Below are 20,452 nucleotides of genomic sequence, written 5' to 3' on the forward strand. Positions count from 1 at the left end.
GACAAACTGAAATGTTTGACTCAGCTTGACCCAACCCAAGCTGAAATATTTCATTTATATTTTCCTGATGGAAAAACAAAATATGTTGGCAAAATCGTGATTTCTTTTCCCTCTTGTCCTGCCCCTACTAACCTTCCGCTTTAAACTATGAACGGATGTTAAAGATAAATCCTCCATACTTGTTTTTCCTTTCTGAACATTTCTGGCCCTTTCACAAAGCTTTTTTAGACACCTTGGAAGCCCCCACTGACTCCAGATGGTACTTACTGTTTGTTAGATTCATTGTTAAAGAAACAAGGAGTATTTGAAGCGATCAGGGCACAAACTTTAAGACTCACCTGTAAAGATACAGGTGTTCATTTCTGTCCGTGCTATACTCCGTGTGGGCCAGACTATGACCCCCTTACTCACCATGCTAAGCAGTTACCCACCCAAGACTTCAGTTCTTCAGGGCTACTCATATAAGTAAGTGACCATCAGTGAGGATAACAGACTCACAATCATGAAAAAAGGAAATATTGTCAATTATTAAAATTCCTCATTCCTACTCTTTGTTCTTTGTTAACAAAAATATATATAAAGAATTAGAGCTCCCACCTTTGGATGCCCCCATCAATTCCCCAAGGAAGATTTCATCGATTAGAAATGACTCCAGCTGACTGAACTTTTATTTTGCTATTTTTAGAGTGGTTACAAAAATGAGGGTTTTTTTGTGATTTCATTTTTTCCTTTTAATATACCACCTCCAGGAGCAAGTCTTTCCTTTAGAAAATTCTACTGCTATAGCTTGGCAAATCTGGAGCAGATCTATTTGGACAAAAATAGCTTGATATGTGTATATATATTTTAAGTAAGGAAGCAAGTTAATATAAGGTGACTATAAATAGGTTTATCCATAAAAAACATAGTGACTGTTGGCCCACGCCTTGTTTGTGCATTCATTACCAAATCTGAACATTTAAAGACAGGACACAATGGGAGAATTAACATTTTTGGAGGCTCGACTGTTGCACTTAGTTTTGAAAATGTAGCTCTAACTTGTTTATTATTCTGACCCAAAGGGACGTTGTGATATCATGTTTATAAATATGGTATGGGATTGATCCAGCTCCCATTAAGGTAAAACAAAGGCTTCCATTGACTTCAATGACAGCTGGATTGCATGCTATAAGAAAAATGAAAATTTTCCAAATGTTTGGTGAATTGAAAATTCTGAAAAAGTTTTATTTCAATTTTTGGCATTTTTCTTTAAATATAAAAGCAAAGGAATTTTGGAAATGAAAGGTTAGAAAGGGGACTTAGGTGCTATTCACAAAAACAAAGAGGAGGAGGTGCTCCTGCCCCTGCCGCTGGTAGCCCAGTGAATTGGGCTCTCACCTCGGATACGATGGAGCTATGTTTGAATCCCTGCTCTGGAGCAGGGACTTGAACCAACACCTCACCTTTCTTAGGTGCCCTTGTGACCAGGCTATCGGGTGTTCTGGCGTGGGTCTCTCCTTTTGAAGCTATTCCACTTTGTATAAATATTTAAATATTCATAGGACTGGACTTGGGTGTCCCTCCCCGCCCCGAGGTGAGTGCAATGGGACAAGAAGTCCTATTGGGAGTATTTAAATGAGTAAAACTGCACAAAAGGTGAGATTTTTCAAAAGGGCCTAAGTGACTTAGAGACACAAGTCCAACTGACTCTCAGTAGCACTTGTGTTCCTAACTCCCTTGGGCTCCTTTGACTATCCCAGTTGCATGTCATTGTTTGTTGGATCAGGCCCTTATTTGGCCTTGCTGATTCTTTAATTGTGGTACAGTGGAGAAATTCAGACTGGTACGACTGAAAACACTGGTAGCTATGAAGAGAGACATTTGGGGGCAAAAACATAAAATTTCATTAAAATGCCTTTGATTGGAAAATCCGTAGAAGTCAATTGGAATCTTGGTACTGACTTTCATGGGAGTTGGATTCAGCCCAAATTGCTGTGGAATATCTGTGGTAGAATACTACATAAAAGTGAAACTCCTCACAACAAAACAATAAAACACCTTAATGAGGAGCATCTCATCAAATGACTCCAGTGTGATCTGAAAACAAAATCAGATTCAGTTTTGATGTTTCCAATTTATTCTTAAAATACTGTTAGTACATTTCTGTTAGCATGGGTTTTCAAAATGGACTCATTTTAGTAAGAATAAGAATAGATTAACTGATTTTTATTAAAATCCTTCTCTTTCCTCAGCAGAAAAATGGTTTGAAAGTGAACTCTCTGACTGTCTATGAAAAAGATATTCAGAGTTGCCATTGCTAAAGCGCTCGCTGTGCTATTATCTCTCAACTTTCAAAATTCCTTATTGCATAGTCACAAAAATGGAGCTTTCAGTGTCAATGCACATTCAGTAAGAGTGACAAGAGTGCAATTCATGTGTCCTGGCCCTGCCACCATACTTTTTAAATCAGTGGTCATTCTTCTTTGTGGTGTCAGACAATATGCTCTAAGAAGCAAAAAAAAGGCAACGAATGTCTTCAGACATGCTTTGTGTGAGGGACTATGTTCCCCTCACTCAGGCTTACACAAAAGGACTTTCACATCACTCACACAGGAAAGTGACCTCCTGATCCGGTGCTACGGCCAAAAAATAAACCAGTGTTAGCCCCTAGGCAGTCCGTGTGTGAGTACTGAGCAGACCTTCACTCTGTCCTTTCCATGGTTTATTTATAGATAGCCTTATTTGTTTGCATTGTCAAAAAGCAATAATTCATAGATTATTTCTTAGAGTCAAGAGAATAAAGATCAAATGCTGCCAAGTGTACACATGACAGATAAATGAGAGTATAACACCAGAATCCTCCTTTATCATGGAAATTGTGCTGGTTTCCTGTTAAGCAAATGAAAAGCAGATGTTAAAAACATAGCCAGTTGTGCATAGTTATGCTGCATTGAGATGACTAAGATTACAAGATGGTAAATGGTTAGTTGTTTTTTTTTGTTTTTTGTTTTTTTAAAGTAGAATGGTAAACGTGAAAGAAATTTGCCATTCAGTTGACTTTAGTAAGTCTAGAATCTGCTGTTTTCAACTCTTTTACATGAACATGATAGGAGGCACAAATGAAAGTTAATCTTCCTTTTAAAGTGTGTGTGCTTACAGTGGTACTTGGAATTTTGCTTGTACATCTTTAGTAGTACCTTTGTCAGTTAGCAAAAATTTTGGTTGTTCAGAGATTTTACCCTTGGGCTACCTTTAACTGGCAGTCTTTATTCCTGGGATTCCACATTAGCTTGTTGAGAAATGAATCAATTGTGTCTTTCCACTGTGTCTCCCTCATAATGTCATCTCAAGGTATGAGGCTGGGGGGGGGGGGGGGGAATGTAAAGCCTGAAGGGGGAAGGTGGGGGAAGACAGATGATTTATTACAAGGTGCCTTCCTTGCTGGAAATGTTCCCAACAAGCAAAGAATGCTTGAAACTGTTTTGTGAATTGACTCTGTGTGTGTGTGTGTGTGTGTGTGTGTGTGTGTGAGAGAGAGAGAGAGAGAGAGAGACCCCAAGGAAAGGGCAGTGAGAAAATGCGTTCATTTACAATGCCACTCACTGGGATAGTTTCATAAAATACACATTTCATTTTTCTGACGATATAAAGCTATGTGGGATGTAGAATATTCCGATTTTGGTGGGAAAGTCCTGATTTCCAAATGATTCCAGGTTGGTCTGCAGACTTTTTAATGACTTGTTTCTGCAGTGCTGCTTCCTGTTTGTACAATATGCTGACAGTGAATTTTGAAAGAGTGCCCAGTCTTCCCTGAAATTGATATTTTTTAAAAAAAATGAAAGAAAGAAATAGGGAGGATGAAGCACGCTTCTGCTTCAGCTATCAAAGCAAGCTGCCAAATACTGAGAAGAAGTTTCCTAATAATGAACGATTTCCAGGGACATCACCCCAAAAATGAAAACGCAATAAGATTTTGCAATGGGCAAAATGGCAGATTTGAATGACAAATAGGATTTAAGAGAATAATTAATAAGCTGACCACATCTGCTCTTTGTTATGAACCATGTAAAAACTCCATCAAGGCAGTGCTTTCTCAATAACATGGTGGGCATGAAATTCACACTTGACATGAACTGCACGAGTTTTCTTTGGCTACCAATACTGTGGCTAATCTGGCAGTCATTGAGGACCCAGTCCTGTCCTCCTTACTCAAGCAAAACTATCAAAGTCAATGGATGAGCAATCCCACTGAAGCCAAATGCACAAATAAAATGTGAAGTCACTGGAACTAATTACATGCTTAAAGTTAGGCATATGCTTAAGCAACTTGAAGAACTGGAGCCTTAAGTCCTGAAAACAGATGAAGAGGATATGAAATATAATCATGCTCCTGGACTTACCCATTAACATCTGTCATTATTCAGGAGATTTAAAAAATCACATTATCTCCAAGGTAAAATTATTTTTTTTCCTGACAGATCATTTTTCTCCCCTTTACAGCTCCCTTCTGTGTGTGTTCCTCATCATGTGCTCCCCACAATTTTATCCCCACTGTATGTAACACACTTCTCATCCAGTTGCATTCCTCAGTGGGTTCTGGTAGCAAGAGGCAGGTGGTCCATTACGAGTTGGAGTTGGCTCGTACAAAAGCCATTGATCTAGGTGAACTATATATCTTGACTAAATGTGGATAACACCAGGTGGAGAAACAGATTTAACAGCATTATCCACAACACTAGTTTACAAATTCACTTATTTCCCTATGGTAACATACATTTTTGTGTATCCACATAAAGATGCTAACTGCAATGTGCAGATTCTCCCAGTTCCAGTTCTTCTGTTCTTCCTTCACTTTTTCTTATCCCTTCAATACATGCAGGCAGGAGACTGGAGTTCCAGATTAATTGATCAATTTAAGGGATCATACCCTCTGGAATTATTGCCATTCCATTTCTAACCTCAGGACTGCAGAGAAGAGCAAACCTTGAAACGTTCAGAAGTTTGTTTCTGATGAGCACCCAGAAATGTTTGTTTGAATCAGCAGATGCTCTAGCATCTGCAAAACTGGACTGGAAATCCTCTAAGAATATGTTTTTTCATTGTGAGATTTGTCATCATACTTTCTACTTCTATTCAGACCACAAATATATAAAGAACTGCTTTAACCTTTCAGCACTGCTGCGTCTAATCCAGGTGGAGACTGGAAGTGGAGAGGTGCATTAATCTGGGTGTGGTTTTTTTGTTTTTAAAGTTATCTGGTGGCCTGTGTGAAATGAGTTTGGTGAGGATGAGATACTATTGTGATGAGGACCATTATTGTTACAAAATATTATAGCACTTCAGATACAAATGCTATCAAATCTAAATACTATAAAATATTTTACATGACCCATAAGAATTTTTTTTTTAAATTCCTGCTTTAGGCTTATATAGCTGTGAAATTACTTTTATGAAAGAAACATTTTGTCTCTGGTTGAGTAAAGATGCCAGGAGAATTAATTTCCCTACATCAAACCAAGCAATAAAGTAAACTCATTTTCTGAATAGAAAAACCTCTGAAAACAGAAAAATAATATTCCCTTGTTGAATTTTCTGCTCCCTGTGTGGTCAAATTAAATTAATTTTAAATCATTTCCATGAGCTTTAAAAATGTTATCTTTGTGTCCATCAAAGAAGACAGAATGTATAGATATAGCATGTTATGGAAGTGAAAAGAAGCTGATTGATTTATCTTTTTACTGCAACTCAGGAAACATCGGAAGGACTGGTTGCCAGTCCACATCAGCTTCATAGTCCAAACTAAAATGCCTTTGGTGCTGCTAGCCAGAATTCCATGCTGGACTCGACATAGGCAGACACTAGTATTCACTGTTATTTCTCAACACTTTCAGAAATTGCTACTATCCTACTTGACAAGAAGGTGGCACCATCACTCTGAGATTGGTATTTCTCAAAGGCTGCAACTGCAGATCCACACGGGTACCTTTAAAACAATCTCCACAGGATGCATCAAGTGAATAACAAAATAGCAAATTCACTGCAGCTGCTTTATATGTGTTTTTTTTTTTTTTTTTTTTTTAAAGAAACCGCCACACTGAAGTCCTACTCCCTTGAAAGTAATGAGTCCTCCTTTGTGCTTTTCATGGGAGATGTACTGCTTCAACTGGATCACTTCATACCCCACCTTCATTGTATCCCACCACAAAACGGCTTTCCTTGGTTTCCAGCTACAATGAGTTTCTTTGTAACTCGGGTGCTTTGCTGGTGACCTGCCTGAGCAGAGTTTCACTTCAACAGCATTGAGGGGACAATGCAATGAAGAATCAGAGCTCCCCCACGTTTGTATCAGCACTCAGCTTATTGGTGCTGCCGTGACAGATGCTCGATGCAGAAATCTGAATATAATTCTTAAATGCCTTGGCTGTACTTACAAGTTACTCCTTAGTGACCAAATCACCATATTAAGCTAAACTTCATAAAACTACCTTCGTTTCTGAGCTGCACGTGGACAATGTTTATGCCAGAAGATAAGGTGGACCCACTTTCATGACTAATTTTATGCTAACTGTAAAGATGCAGGAATTTATCCTCCCCCTTAATGTGTGGGCGTATAACTTCCCATAATGTTAGTGAATGGTCTGCACATGCATCAAAGGGTAAATTATTGTTCGTTGTTGTTTGCACTATGCCATAGGTGTGTATGGTGTTCTACAAACAAATAAAACACATGTTCCTGCTTGTAAAGGCATTCAGTATATTAAGCAGTTATTATACAAAAGCCCTTCTCTTAAGAGTCGCATTTGCATCTTTTGTAGTGAATACATGTGACAATTTTCACACACCATAAACTAGAGAGTATAGAGGAGATGAAAGGACTAAGGCTTCTTCCAGTCAGTGGCCAAATGTTCTCTATATATGTCATATAGATACTTTTTTTTTTCCAACCAGAGATTTTGAATTTAGCTAGGGAGCTTTAAATATCAAAGTTCTCTTTGAGTCCTGGATTTGTTTCACAAAGGCAGTGGTTTAATAATCAATGTGAAATGCTATCCTATTCACAGATCTACCCGCGCTACCTAATCCCTGTTACTTTCTCTTTTAATAAACATGGGGGTGAAAGGGGTAGGGAAAGTTTTTCAGAACTAAAAGCTGCTCTCTGCAACACAGCCAAGCCCTTCCTGACAGAACTGTGGTTACACTGCTATGTAATTTGTGCAATACGGGGAGGCAATTTTCATCGTAAGTGGTAAATACAAAGGCCTCACCATGCTGCCCACTAATTGCTAAATACTCAAGAAGTTTTTCAGACATTTATTTAACACTAATTGCATTTGTAAATACCCTTTAGTTTACAGTGTGTGAAAGTTGCAATGCATGCCTGTGACAAAGGATATCAAAGTGACACTTCATAGGCGGATATGACTGCAGCAACGTTAAGCTCCTTTTCAATAATATTAATCATTTATTAAAACTCGGCCCAGCAGAACAGGCCAATAAGTATATGATGAGCTCTTAATTTTAATGAGTGATATGTAGAAAGCAATCTCCCCCTCTAAAATTTTCAAAATATGTAATAATTTTGCATATTAAATGGTTTTAGCCTATGAATTATCACCTTAACATGTTAGTAATAATAATAAGGTGACTACAAGTGGGGAAACCTTGCTACAGGTTTTGTTTTACTTACACAAGGCAAAGAGCTCAATGAATATACAAACACCAGAGGCCTTTTGGATTGTTGTCAATTAATTTTAGCATTGTGGCAGTGCCCGGCAGTTTCCAGTCATAGATCAGGGCCTCATTGTACTCAGCACTGTGCAAACACATAGTAAGAGAGTCCCTGTACCAGAGTGTTCAGAATCAAAATAGATGAGTAGTGGGAAGGGAAACTGAGGGATGTAGACTTGGTAGAGCAGGTCAGTGGCAGAGCTGGGAATTAAACTTAGATCTTTTTACTTCTAGTCCAGTGCCCTAATTGCTACAGCACACTGCTTTGCCTTAGTGGGCTCCGTGCTCCAATCCCAGCACTGCTGGGAAACACAGCTGTGAGGTGGACACTGGGCATGCAGTTGAGAACACAAAAACCATTCTGGCATCTGAGTACTCAAGGACCAACCCTGAAGTCCTGGGTTCTCTCTCTGCGTCATTACTGAATTTCACATTGCAATATAGCTCATGAAATCACACAATAAAGGAAATTATACATTGTGTTTCTAGAACATATAATCATGTGACGTATGTTTATAGATGGGCTTTGCTTCGTGGTGCTTCCTTTTCAAGCCTGCAGGAACAGGGTCTAACAAAAAGTGTGTATGGTGTGCATGAAAAGGAGGTACTAAGCAAGAGCGAAGGCAGGCTGTATTCAGCCTTCCTCATACAAATTGGCCAGTAAACCTCATCTGCGATCTGAACTCTCACACTTTACCCTGCTGCACTAGGTCTGAGTCCTTTCTGAATCTTGAGAGTGGGCTGCTGCTGATGCCACATTGTTAGTTGGTTGAGTTAGGGACAGATGCCCACCAGGGACTAGGCTGGGACCTAAAGAGAATTTGGCTGCAAATCTGCAAAGATAACAGTTGTGTCACCTAGTTCCCCTTACAAGATGTTATTAACTATAAGAATAGTGCTGAGTGAAGCCAAATGTTCAGCATGATACAATTTAAATGTTTATCTGATTTATAAAAATTTCATCTGAACTCCTCTGTCATTCAGTTTTGATTGTTATCTACATGTACCTAATCCCTTTATTCGGGAAATCAGGCCGGAGCATCTGTCCCTGTGGGACTTTTATGCCTGATTGGATTCAGCCATGTGAGGAATAGCATGAGATCGGCTTTCCTCCAGGTCTGCTGAGTGGTTAGGGCAGTGGTTTGGGAGACCTGGGTTCAGTTTCCTGCTCTGCCACAAACTCCCTGGGTGGCCTTAAGCAAGTCACTTATCAAATCCTCAGATCCTCAAAGATCCTTAGGCATATGGATTTGAATGGGTTAAATACCTTTGAGGATCTGGGCCTTAGCCTCTCTGTGCCTCAGTTCCCCATCTGTAAAATGATGATGATTGTACTTCCATACTTCACAGAGGTGTTGTGAGGATTTTAATGTGTCGAGGACCACATTAAAAATTGTGAGGTGCTCAGTTATTGTGGTAATGGGGGTCATATCACTACCTTTCGTAGATGGCAGAATTCTGCCCTCATGTGTGTGGGTGTATCAGAGGGGAAGGAACATGCAGGGTGCTGCTTGGCCATCTGCATGGGAATTTGGTAAAATATAGATATGGTTCTAGCTCTCCCTTGAAAGGTAGACTGGAGGCCAGATAATGCACCTAACAGCATATCTGTGCCCTGAGGGTGGTGAGATGGTGCTCTCCTTGGGAGTGTGGCTAGACCATATGTCCTGCTGTGCATACAGTTCCATCCAGCAGCTAGTGCTGCTCCCCTTTGGAGCAGAATCAAGGGGCACTGCTGTATGTGCTACCCAAGGCTTATCTGTACTGGCAGAATGGCTCAGGAACCATGTGCTTGGCTATTCACACTACATTCTCCACTCTTCCATTCACATGTTTCAGAGGCGCAAGAGCTGAAAGTACAACAGAAACCAGGACATGAAGAGGGGCATGAAAGTTTTTAAAAAAATGAAAAAGAAAAAGAAAGGAAGAAAAATAAAAAAAGAAACAAAAGAAAAGTTCACCAAACTTATTTCAGCTTCAGAAAATGTTTGTATGAACTTCGGGCTAGGATTCAGGCCAGCTCTTTTGTTAGTCTGAAAGGGTTCACCCATCCCTACATAACAGTCTGTTAAACAGAGCTATAGGAAGAGCTTAGTACATATGGTAACGAGAAGCTATCACGTTTGGGGCCTGATCAAGCGCCCTTTGAAGTGGAAAGATTCTTATTGACTTCAGTGGGTCAAGCTCTTATCTTTTTGTCAGTTTTGGAAAAAGATGTGTGTGGGGGGAAGGAGGGGGGGACAGTGGGGGAATCACTGGTGTACTTCAATATTGCAAGTTGTAGCAATCAGCCAGCTCCCTTCTTTCTCCATTCCCTCAAATCCATGTTTGAAATAAAGAATTTCTTCACATTTTGGGAAAAAAAATGAAAAATGACGGTGCAATTTACAAGATATAAAATATACTTTGGAAACTAATTGCAGATTTGTGAAACGTTATAGAATGAACTTGAGCATGGAAAATATGCTTGTGCAACCAGCTCAGCTTTAACGCATGTGGGTGGTATCTGATGGCTGCATGATGGTCTAGGTGGAATAAATTGGTGGTGCCAGTCCACTTATTAGTAGACATGGATTTTCATTGCCACTGGAGACCAACAGATGAAAGGGCTAGGGATGGAGAAAATAGGTCAGTTAAAATGAGAACAACCCAAATCTTTGGACAGTCCTGGAACCAAACTGAATTCAATCATTTCAGAGCTTTGTGAAGGGTTTGTTTGTCTCCTCACTCACTCCTTTGGTAGGAGTGGAGTGCACTGAATATGCTATTATCCGGTGCTTCCTGCATAATGACACCCCAGAGGCTATAATCCACACAGGAAACTGTACAGCCTAGGTTCTCTCTACTAAAGAAGCCCTAAAGTGCGAAATTCCACAGGGTCAGCAGCAGCTCACATCATCACCTCGTATTGCTCAGAAAAGGCCATAAACCAATGCCTTCCACAAGGCGAGCACTGAAGGTGGTAGCAGAGAGCTGAGGGTTCCCTAAGGAGACTGCAGGGTGGGAGGATACATGGCCACTTCTAGAAGAATTACCGCCAGTGTAGGAAGGAGGGTAAAAGTTCTGGAGCCTCTCCCAAGAAGACTACCTACAGCATTGCCAAACATCCTGTGAAGAAATGCTGCTGCCACCAAAAAGGAGAGAAAAACCGGAGTGAAGGAAGGAGGTATCAGAGACGGGCCTCACTCAGGATGGTCACTGAGTTTGGATAAGGTTCAGATAGGCACTCAAACTTCTACGTGCTTACTCAAACTGGACTTGGGAACCTTTTAATCACTAACAGAGATTTAATTCTCCCCTTGTACAGAAAGGCCGGTTGTTCCAAGTGAGGCCTACTTGGGCTTGATTCTCCACTGCCTTACACAGTAACTGGTCATTTCATCTGCACAAAGTGGTTGTAAAATGCTCTCAGGTCAGAATTGTCCACTCACATGCAGCTGTGGCAGCATTTTACCTTCCCTTTGCACAGGTATAAATTAGTATATTAGGTGCAGAGCAATAGAAAGTCAGGCTCATTGGTGGGAGAGGCTGAGAAAGCTTGCACCACCGGTCTCGCTCTCTCTCTCTTGTTCATTCGTATGGCATCTACAGAGCAACATGCTGTAGATGCAATTGTAGGTCCATAAGCCATTTCAAGGCCTCCTCTGCAACATTGTTGATATCATCCAATTCACCTTTGAATCCATATTTGGGGCATTATGTTATATGTTCGATGGTTTGGATGTTCTCACTGCAGTCACAAAAAGGGGAGCTCTGATTTTCCACTTGTGCATCAAGTAGCCACATCATCCAGGGTTTGTCCAGGTGCAGTTCAATGTGGTCCAATGTCTGCACGGCAAGTCTAAACTGTGAGGGCGGCTGGTTAGGTCAATAATAATGTGCTTGTTTGGAACAGTAGATGAGGTCCAGACACTTTGCTATTCCTTGGCCAGATCAAGAGACATGCCAGTGTTGTGCTGTAACCATTCAGTGACCATACAAAGGCTTTCATGTCTAAGGCTGTCGACCCAGTACCATTCAGATGTATTCCATTCATTTTTCAAAAAGTAGCCAACAATATCTGTGGAGTTAATAATATTTTATGCCTTTAAAAGGATACTGTGAATGTCAGATTGTCCCAAAATGTCAGGTTTGTAAAAACAAGTTTTTAAAACCTGAGATCTATAAAAATATTCCCACAATTAAAATAAAAAATCCAATGAAAAGAATTGTTTTAAAATAAATAAACATTGCCTTGTGGTGTTTTTAGCCCAAACATTCCATCATCAAGAACCTGAAAGAGAAACTAACTGCACTGATTTTCATTTTCCAAGCCAAAGGAAAATCGAAATGTAACATAGATCATAAATAGTGACATGTTCACTGGATTTTTGAAATTCCTTTAATTTGTAATCATCTATGGTATTAGTAACACAAGCAGACTGTTTTGTTTACAACATAGCTACCTATCTTTGAGTCCAGTTCTGCTATTCTTACTCCCCTTGAGTAATACCTCATTCTAGGACCCATCCCATTGATTTCAGGGAGACTACTCCTGGAGTAAAATACTATTCAGGCTGAGTAAGGATATACGAATCAGAACTATAGTACTTTCTAAGACACCTACCACTGTGGTATCTTAGCCGATATGATTAAGTTGTCAATGCTCCTTTAATGTCACTATTGAAATGTTATGAGCTATATACAATTTCCCAATGCTATGGCTAAGTACAACTCTAACATAACAGGATAGGAATAATTAGGGGCTTTAATGCATGGCTTACAATTTAATTTATACCTGATTTCCCCCCTCCCCCACGCATTTAATGGGCCAGGTCCTGAGATGCGTACTCAACTCTTTCCCAGGCAAATTCCTATTGACTTCTATGGGCGTTTTGCTGATTTCCAATTCAGGAATTGGCCCATTTTTTCACTGCTGTATTTTAGGGATACATGTAATCGAGAAAGATCAGCAAAAAGAAGGAAATTCACAGGAGTCATCCTTCTCTCCTTCCCATACACACCCCAAGAGGGAAGGGGAATCACATTTCAGATAGTAGGAAGTCACACTTGCCCTGTTTGTTCTGTGATATAAACCTATAAACAGAGCCATTCAGTCTGTAAATAAGTCAGACTTACAGAGTGACTGAAAGATAAAAGTCCTGGCTCGCCAAAAAAAAAAAAAAAAAGGTGGGGGGAGGACCGACAGAGGTTGCAATAAAAACAGGAAGGTCTCTGTTGGTCCTCTTGAAGTCTGTGGTTAAAAACATCAAAGCATGATTTTTTTCCCAACCAGACTGCTGTGTCACTTTATAATTCTTCATAAAGTAGCCCATCCAGGAACTAACATACTGCAACTGTTAGCTGAGGCTCTGCTTTGAGTTAGAAAAACTGTAGCTAGCTTCAGGCAAGTTAGGTTTAGGAATCTCTTGTAGGTTTACTTGGCACGGTGTGTTTCATTGAAAAACAAAAACTTTTCAGAGCTGACAATTACAAGCTCTTCTACTTCTTCTTTTTTTTTTTTTTTTAACTCCCAAGACCGTAAGAAGTTTTTAATGATTTTGAGAATTTCCTACCTTGAAACTTCAAACAATCAAGTTAACTGTAGTGTTCATATCAAAGCCAAAAGTATATATTCTCTGCTCAGTTAATTATTCAGCAGCTATGGGGGGAGGGGGGAGAGAGATTTTCAAGTTCTAAGCCAGCAGGGTGCATCAACCCTCTATCTTTGACAGGGGAAAAAGAGTTGGCTGTCATATGAAACTAATTCTTATAAGACATTCAGAGAACAGCATTGAGTTTTGTTTCTTGGCTGCCCTTGGGAAAGTAGCCAGATAGAGATAGGTGGGAAGAGACGCTAATCAGGAAAAAACTTGTAGAGTAGGAAAAGAAACAGCATTGTTCTGCAAACAGGGCTAGTGAACTCTCATGTAAACAGGGTTAGAGGCTTCTCTGTACTACACAATACAGACAAAAACAGCTTGATTTATTATGATTCAAGAGCTGACATATTTAAATTAAGCAGCATTTGTTTTCGGATCTAGTGTAAAAAGGACAGGCTTCCATTTGCTGAGCTGATACCAGTAACAACAATTCTGTACAGATGGAGCGTCAGAAAACAGAGTGATCAGACTTTCAAACATAGGACTGAATGTAAGCAATATAGACCTACAGTAGAGCAGCCTGGTTTTGGAATCAGAGGTTAGATTTTATCATCCCTTATAGTGGAGTTGCCAGTATAAAACTTGCAACTACCGTAACTCAGGCGATTTATTTAAAGCAGTGAAGAGTTTTTGTAATGCCTTTGGTGTTCCACGGCAACATTTGCTTGTCCAGTGTCTGCTCACGCTTGCTGTTGAGTACAGATGGGTGTGGACAATAAATAGTTCTCTCAACAGGCAAAGTATCTCAAAAATAAAGACTGAGCCCAAGCTTATCCCTATACCTGTTTTTCACACCAGCAGAATTATCAATTTACTTGGGTCCAATTGAAGTCAGTGGCAAAATTCCATTGACTTACTGAGAGCAAGATTTGACCATTGTTGTTTTGCTTACCAGTCCAGGACCAGGAAACACAGGAACTTTCAAGAAAAATCCTGTACTTTTGAGATTTCCATGATGATTTCTAGATAAGTTTAGTTAAGTTTTGAACAAACATCCAAATTTTTGGGGTCTTATTCAGACTGAACTGAACCAAACTGCTGACCTTAAGTCCAGATGCCCAAAATGAGAATTGAGATCATTCAGCACCTCAGAAGATTGGGTCTCTTATAGAAGTTTCATAGCAGTATACAGGAAGAAATCTGGGTGAATAAAAGGGGGGGGGGAGAATTCATGAGCATTTATCAAATAAAGGCTATGAAATCACTTCTGAACCTATTTGTTTTTCATGAATATTCGTATATATGACTTTTTGTCAAACAAAGTCCCACAGAAGGGGAAATTTCTAAATAGTTGTATAAATAAATTTGAGAAAATGTTCACACCACAAGTGGTTTATTCATTTCTTTCCCATGGTTATGAAAGCTTGTCATCCAATGAAAGAACACAAGGAGTGAATACTACAAAGCACTGGCGGGGTAATGAACATTTGGTGAACAATTCATATTCTAAGATGTTTTAATATGAAACACTTGTAGAAAAATTTGGAATAAGTAATATATTAATACAAAAATCAAAGTTTGTTTGTGAATCAAACAATTTGCTGTCAATACTTCATCCACCACTATGTTCAATCATAGTCCGTCATTAGCACTAAAAGTGGGCTAAAATACAGAGGGAGCTTTAGAAGTTATAGGGCTTGTCTATATGAGCATTTAGTTCACAGGAGGCCTGGGTGTGAATCTACCCCACTCAGCCTGCTGCTCACTAACTGTCCCTGTGGACCTTCCTGCTGCACACTAAAAGTTCTGTAGTGGATGTTGGTCCACCCGGCTTTGGAACGAGACTGGATTAAAGCCCACTAGAGAACTTTTAGTGCGTGGCAGCAGGGTCCACATGAACAGTTAATGCGCAGCAGGCTAATATGGGGTAGATTTACCCCCCAGCTTGCCGTGAACTAAGTGTTTGTATAGATAAGCCGTTAGCATCAGATTTAATGTATCCAGCATTCCTTGAACCAGAGTTTTATGTGTGGCAGCATTGAATCTTTTCATCCTTCCAAGGTAAACACATTAAGTTCCATGTAACTTAGTTTGAGGGTATATCAGGTAAGAACTTAAACATGGAGGTACTCTCCAATAACATTAGAGATTCTGGGCCAAATTCTCAGCTGGTGTAAATCACTGTAGCTCCATTGACTTCAAGATGAACTATTCACAGCAGACTTAAATGGTGCTAAGTCAAATTTTACCAGTTTGAGGTTTGGGCACTTTCTGTAACAGCAGGGGGTTCACCAAAGGCCTGATCAGAAACCCACTAAAATCAATGGGTGTTTCTCCAATGACTTACATGTACTTTAGTTCAGGCACCAGGTGTCCTAGTGACCACACATTTCCCCTCTGTTTTGCCTGGCTAATGTTCTTTCCCACTGTGGTGGATGCATTTCAATGATGCTAAAGAAGCCCCAATCCTGAAATTCTCTGCTCAGAGGCACACCACTGCACCTGCATGGAGCCCCATTGACTTCAGTGGGTCAATAGGCAACAGTGCACCTATGTGAAGTGAATTGCAGGACTGGACACCTCATTTGTAAAGCACTTTGAAATTCTAAGGCACGTAAGGTGCTATATAAACACAAAATACAATACACTGTTGTTATTCAGTAACAATCTTCATTGTCCCATGAACGTTTATGAGAACCCAGAAAATCACCTTCTCGTTTGGAAACAGGCATGGCTTGATCACTTTTTTTCTTAACCATGATATGTTTTTGAAAATTAAATAAAATACATATTTCTACTTGTCACTAATAGTTTTATTTAATGAAGTAATTAACAGCAGCTTAGTATGAACTATGTTTTTCTTGCTTCTCAGCCTGAAATTTCCAAGATGGCATCACCTGTAAGAGAGAAAAAAAAAGAATGTCATTGAATAGAGGAGGAGATGCTGATTTCTATGTGAGTGGACAGGAGAACAGAGAGCGCTTTGTGGCTGAAACTCAGTTAACTGGAAACCTCGGGAATTGCAATTTTTACGTGACTGCGGTTCAGTGGAACAGAGTCTTGCGCTGATAACTCAGAGATAAACGACTAGATCCTGGTTTGGTAGCTGATGCTGGAAAACATGACCCTCTTCATGGATTGATGCTATACAGACTCTGGTTGCCCTAAAGGAGGCCATATCCCTCACTAGCTGGTGCTGTGCTGGAATTAAAGTAACTGGCAAGGCTAACAGTGGGAGGAAAAGCATGCTGTTTGTGCAGTGGTGTTGTTCCTACTTATCTGTTAAACAAAAGTGTGCTTTTAAAATATTTTCCTTGTCTGACGTCAACGAGTGTTCCAAGCATGAGAAAATAGTGAGCCTGTTGATGTGCCAATTGACTGCTATTGTCAAATGGCTGAATTTCTTAGATTTCTTAGTATTGATTTAGCGAAATCCCTTGACAGCCTGAGTTTGATCTCTTCCTGATGACATTCTGTCTCTCTTTTCTACTCGATGAAATGGCAGGTGTATTATATACAGTATCATCAATTTATACTTCACAGCCATTTCTAAGCTCCTGCACTTCCTCAAATTCTCTATTTATTTTCGTACTTAAGGACCATGTTGTTCAGCCATTTCTTCTCGGTGAAGTGCAAAGATTTGGTTTAAAGCAGGCTATAGCTGAAATATGGCTTTCATCAAACAGTAACATCTTTGTCAAACTTCAACAGAATTAACCTTAACTGCCAAGGAAGGTTTGACTTCCATCATAAAAATGTTTGATTAGTGTTAATAATTTATTAAATTGGTTTGTCCTGACATTGCCAACATGCTGGAAATCTCTCAACCATTAAAACATTAACAGAGGCTGTCATACAATGCTTCCCCTGTTCTGTGTTGGATTTCAGAACCACGTTCTTCTGAGGCTGGTTCTGCAGGGTTCCAATGTGCACTCATTAGGACTGCATTAAAAGATGAAATATAGTGAATATTAAAAAGTGTGGCACTAGGAAGCAGAGCATGCTGAGCGTACCTCCACAGACAGTTTGGCTGGGATTAAACCAGGCAAAAGCAAACCTTTTGTCAAAATATGGGGAAATACAATTGTTAGCTGAGTATCTTTAGGAGATGGATCCCCTCTGTTGGATTACTGGTGTATTTTAAAAAATTGGGTGAGGCATTATTAGAACTACATTGAATAGTGAACGTGATAATTGAACTGTTTATGTTGAGGCATATCACTAAATTGTATCCTCGGCAGAATTCCATTCAATAAATGCACTCAGACCTTGAGAATGGGTTCCCACCAACTTTTACTTTGATCAGGTACAACCACAGTTAAATTTCCAGTGGTTGGAGCCTAACCTGTAGCAGCAACACCTGCTTTACCTCATGCAAAATGGAATTGTGTGTGGTGTTGTTATTTATCGATACCCTCTGAGTGTGCAGAAGGCTTTTTTATAAACATATTGAAGACAAATAGCTAAATCTATCCATTGTGTGCTTCTATTATCTTCAGTGGCACTACACCAGGAATGAATTTGCCCCAAGGACTTAGTCCCAAAGAATTTACCATTTCCTTTTGACATACCAGTATATGGGACATAAGGTGCAGAGCCACATTGGAAGGCAGTGTTGAAAAAGTACATAAGTGTTCACTTAGGCAAGCTAAACCTTTCTTTGTGAGCACACACTTTGTGGACTGCATTTAGGTGCCAACCTTGAAAATTTGGCCCAAGGTTTTTTAATGTGGGAAGATGTTCTATTCAAAAGAAATTCAGAGCAGCTGTGGTTTATTCAGTACCCTGTGATACCCAATGTGATGGGTGCATTAGAACAAGAGGCACATGTCTATTTTTTTTTGCTTAATAAATAAATAAACGGAGTTTGGCAGACATGTCCTAAACGCTTATCTATTTTTGAACTCATGACCCTTAAAGCAGGTTTCATTAGTGTCTGGGTCTTGCTGTTCTCAATCTACATCAACGCTATGAATCAAAGTCTGTGCTCAGTTACAGTAATATAAATCTACAGTATCTGAACTGAAGTCAGTGGAGTTACTCTGGATTTACAATAATGTAACTGAGGGTAGAATTTAGACCCGTATTTTCACTTCTGTCAGTGCTCACTGGCAATTCAGGGAATACATGCTTTGTATTGTGAACTTCAACAGAAGAGTCCCATGACATCAAAATATAAATCAAGCTGTTGAATTCACTGAAGTTTAGCGATGTTTACTGTTAGCACTGAGCTGACTGCATTTTGTAAAAGGGAACAATGTCTTCGTACACGCTGTTTTATAATATGATGGCAAAAATTGCATAGGAAGTTATGTATTGCCAAGGAAGAAAAAATAACCAGTTGTTCCAACATCAGAAATTCATAGTCCTTCAATTTGATACATTCTGACAGATATGTCAGTTACATGACTGTTCTGGGAACAGTTTTTAAATAAATCCACATACATCTTAAAGCACTGACTCTGAAAGTGATGAAAATAGAATCACTTCTGCTCTTCTGTATCAATGTTCACAGCTTTAATGCTTTCTTAAATAGTTGCTGTGATAATATTAAAAAGTGTTAAACCGTCTGAAATTTAAAGAGTCCTGCATTCATAAATTATAAAATGACAAAAAAAAATGGGTCTGACTCTGCATATTACATGGGATTATTTTAATCTTGGGTATCAGGGTCTCCTGCGAATTATGATGTCACTATTGATGGAATTATTTCCTTATAATTCACCAGCCCATCTACTGTTCTCTATGGGATAAATCTTGATTTCCTATTTCAGTTTTTACTCAGTCAAGTAAAACGTCCATTGACTTCAGTAAGCTCTTGAACTGACTATTGTCCTAGGGGCAAATCGTGCTAAGTGCTGAGAACACCCTCTTAGGCTCTGAGCATCCTCAGCTTCCCCTGACAATACCCCTTGAATTAGTGCTTCAGGGTTTGTCCCTATAGAATGAGCCAGACACATGCACGATATACATAAACAGACAAGAATGGAAATTTGATATTAATGGTTAATAAACATCCCATTCAAACTGCGACACTGGCAGACCAGGTGCCAGCTGATGCCAAGGCCCCCATGTCTGGCTCACCTGTGTGTTAGTATTGTTAAAATAGGTATTAGAATGATAAGAATGTGTTTAGTGTTTAGAATTTATGTAATGCTTGTAAATTGCTGCATACATTAATCTCACTTATAGCATCTGTATAGCATATTATAAGGTAATATCTGAGTATTTGCATTATAAACCTTTGTAACTGTGTAAATCACCAGAGAGAAACATTAACTAATATAGATCTCCAACAGAAGGTACTATGTCCTGGCCAACCAGGATAGACACGAGACAGACCAGAGTACGATATTAAAGAGGACAAAATACCCTTTTTGTTTATTCAGTCTCCTTCCCTCCCCCTGGAAGATGAGTCTTGCAAGTGAATTCTTCCCATCAACTGAGTTTGCAGCTCAAAGCAGAAAGGTGGAAGGGAATAAAAACCCCTAACAATGATGAACTGTATCTTTATGCTGCTTAGACTCTGGAGGGCAAGAATTACTAGACATAAGCATAAGATCCCCAGTGCTTAGCCTGGGTTAGCCCTAAAGTACAAGATCTTGCTTGTCACAGAAGCCTCTTTTACTTCGGAAAATTAAGACTGTAACTCATTTGTGTATGTATGTTTACATGCTTTAACCTTGTAAATATCTCTCGCTTTCTTTTCCTATTAATAAATCGATATATAGTTTATTATAGGACTCCTACAAGTCTTGTCTTTGGTGTGAGAAACTCTAAGGTGCAACTGATCTGGAGTAAGGGATGGGTCCTTTGGGACTGAAAGTAACCTGAATATTGTTGTGATTTGTGGTGTAAGGGACTATCTATCACAAAGGTAGGCTCTGTGGATGGCAAGACTGATCCGTATACCCAAGGGGGCTGTCTGTGACTCCATGTTAAGGCTGTTACAGGGCCTGAGGAGTTGTCACAGAATTGATCTGTGAAATTGAAGTATAGAACTCACAGCCAATTTGGGGTGTGTGCCCTGGTCCCCAATAGTCTGCTCTGAGGTTGGTACTCATGCTCTTGAGCCACTGGGAGGCAGCTTGACACAAACCTTCTCCAAAATAAAGAGGGTCATGTGAGCTTGAATTAAGTTTGTAAGCGTTTATTAATTATAA

At 39.6% G+C, this 20,452-nt stretch overlaps 1 long non-coding RNA gene across 2 annotated transcripts in view; it reads left to right on the forward strand.

The window, feature by feature from the left end:
* Window positions 1–20,024, forward strand: part of LOC135982521 (uncharacterized) — an 81,340-nt gene extending 61,316 nt beyond the window's left edge. For both annotated transcript variants that reach the window (XR_010599920.1, XR_010599919.1), the window contains exon 2: window positions 16,162–20,024. This is a non-coding gene — a long non-coding RNA (uncharacterized LOC135982521). The remainder of the gene's footprint in view (window positions 1–16,161) is intronic.
* Window positions 20,025–20,452: the final 428 nt, after the last annotated feature.

This window comes from Chrysemys picta, chromosome 3, assembly GCF_011386835.1.
Source record: "Chrysemys picta bellii isolate R12L10 chromosome 3, ASM1138683v2, whole genome shotgun sequence".
NCBI classification, from domain to species: domain Eukaryota; kingdom Metazoa; phylum Chordata; order Testudines; family Emydidae; genus Chrysemys; species Chrysemys picta.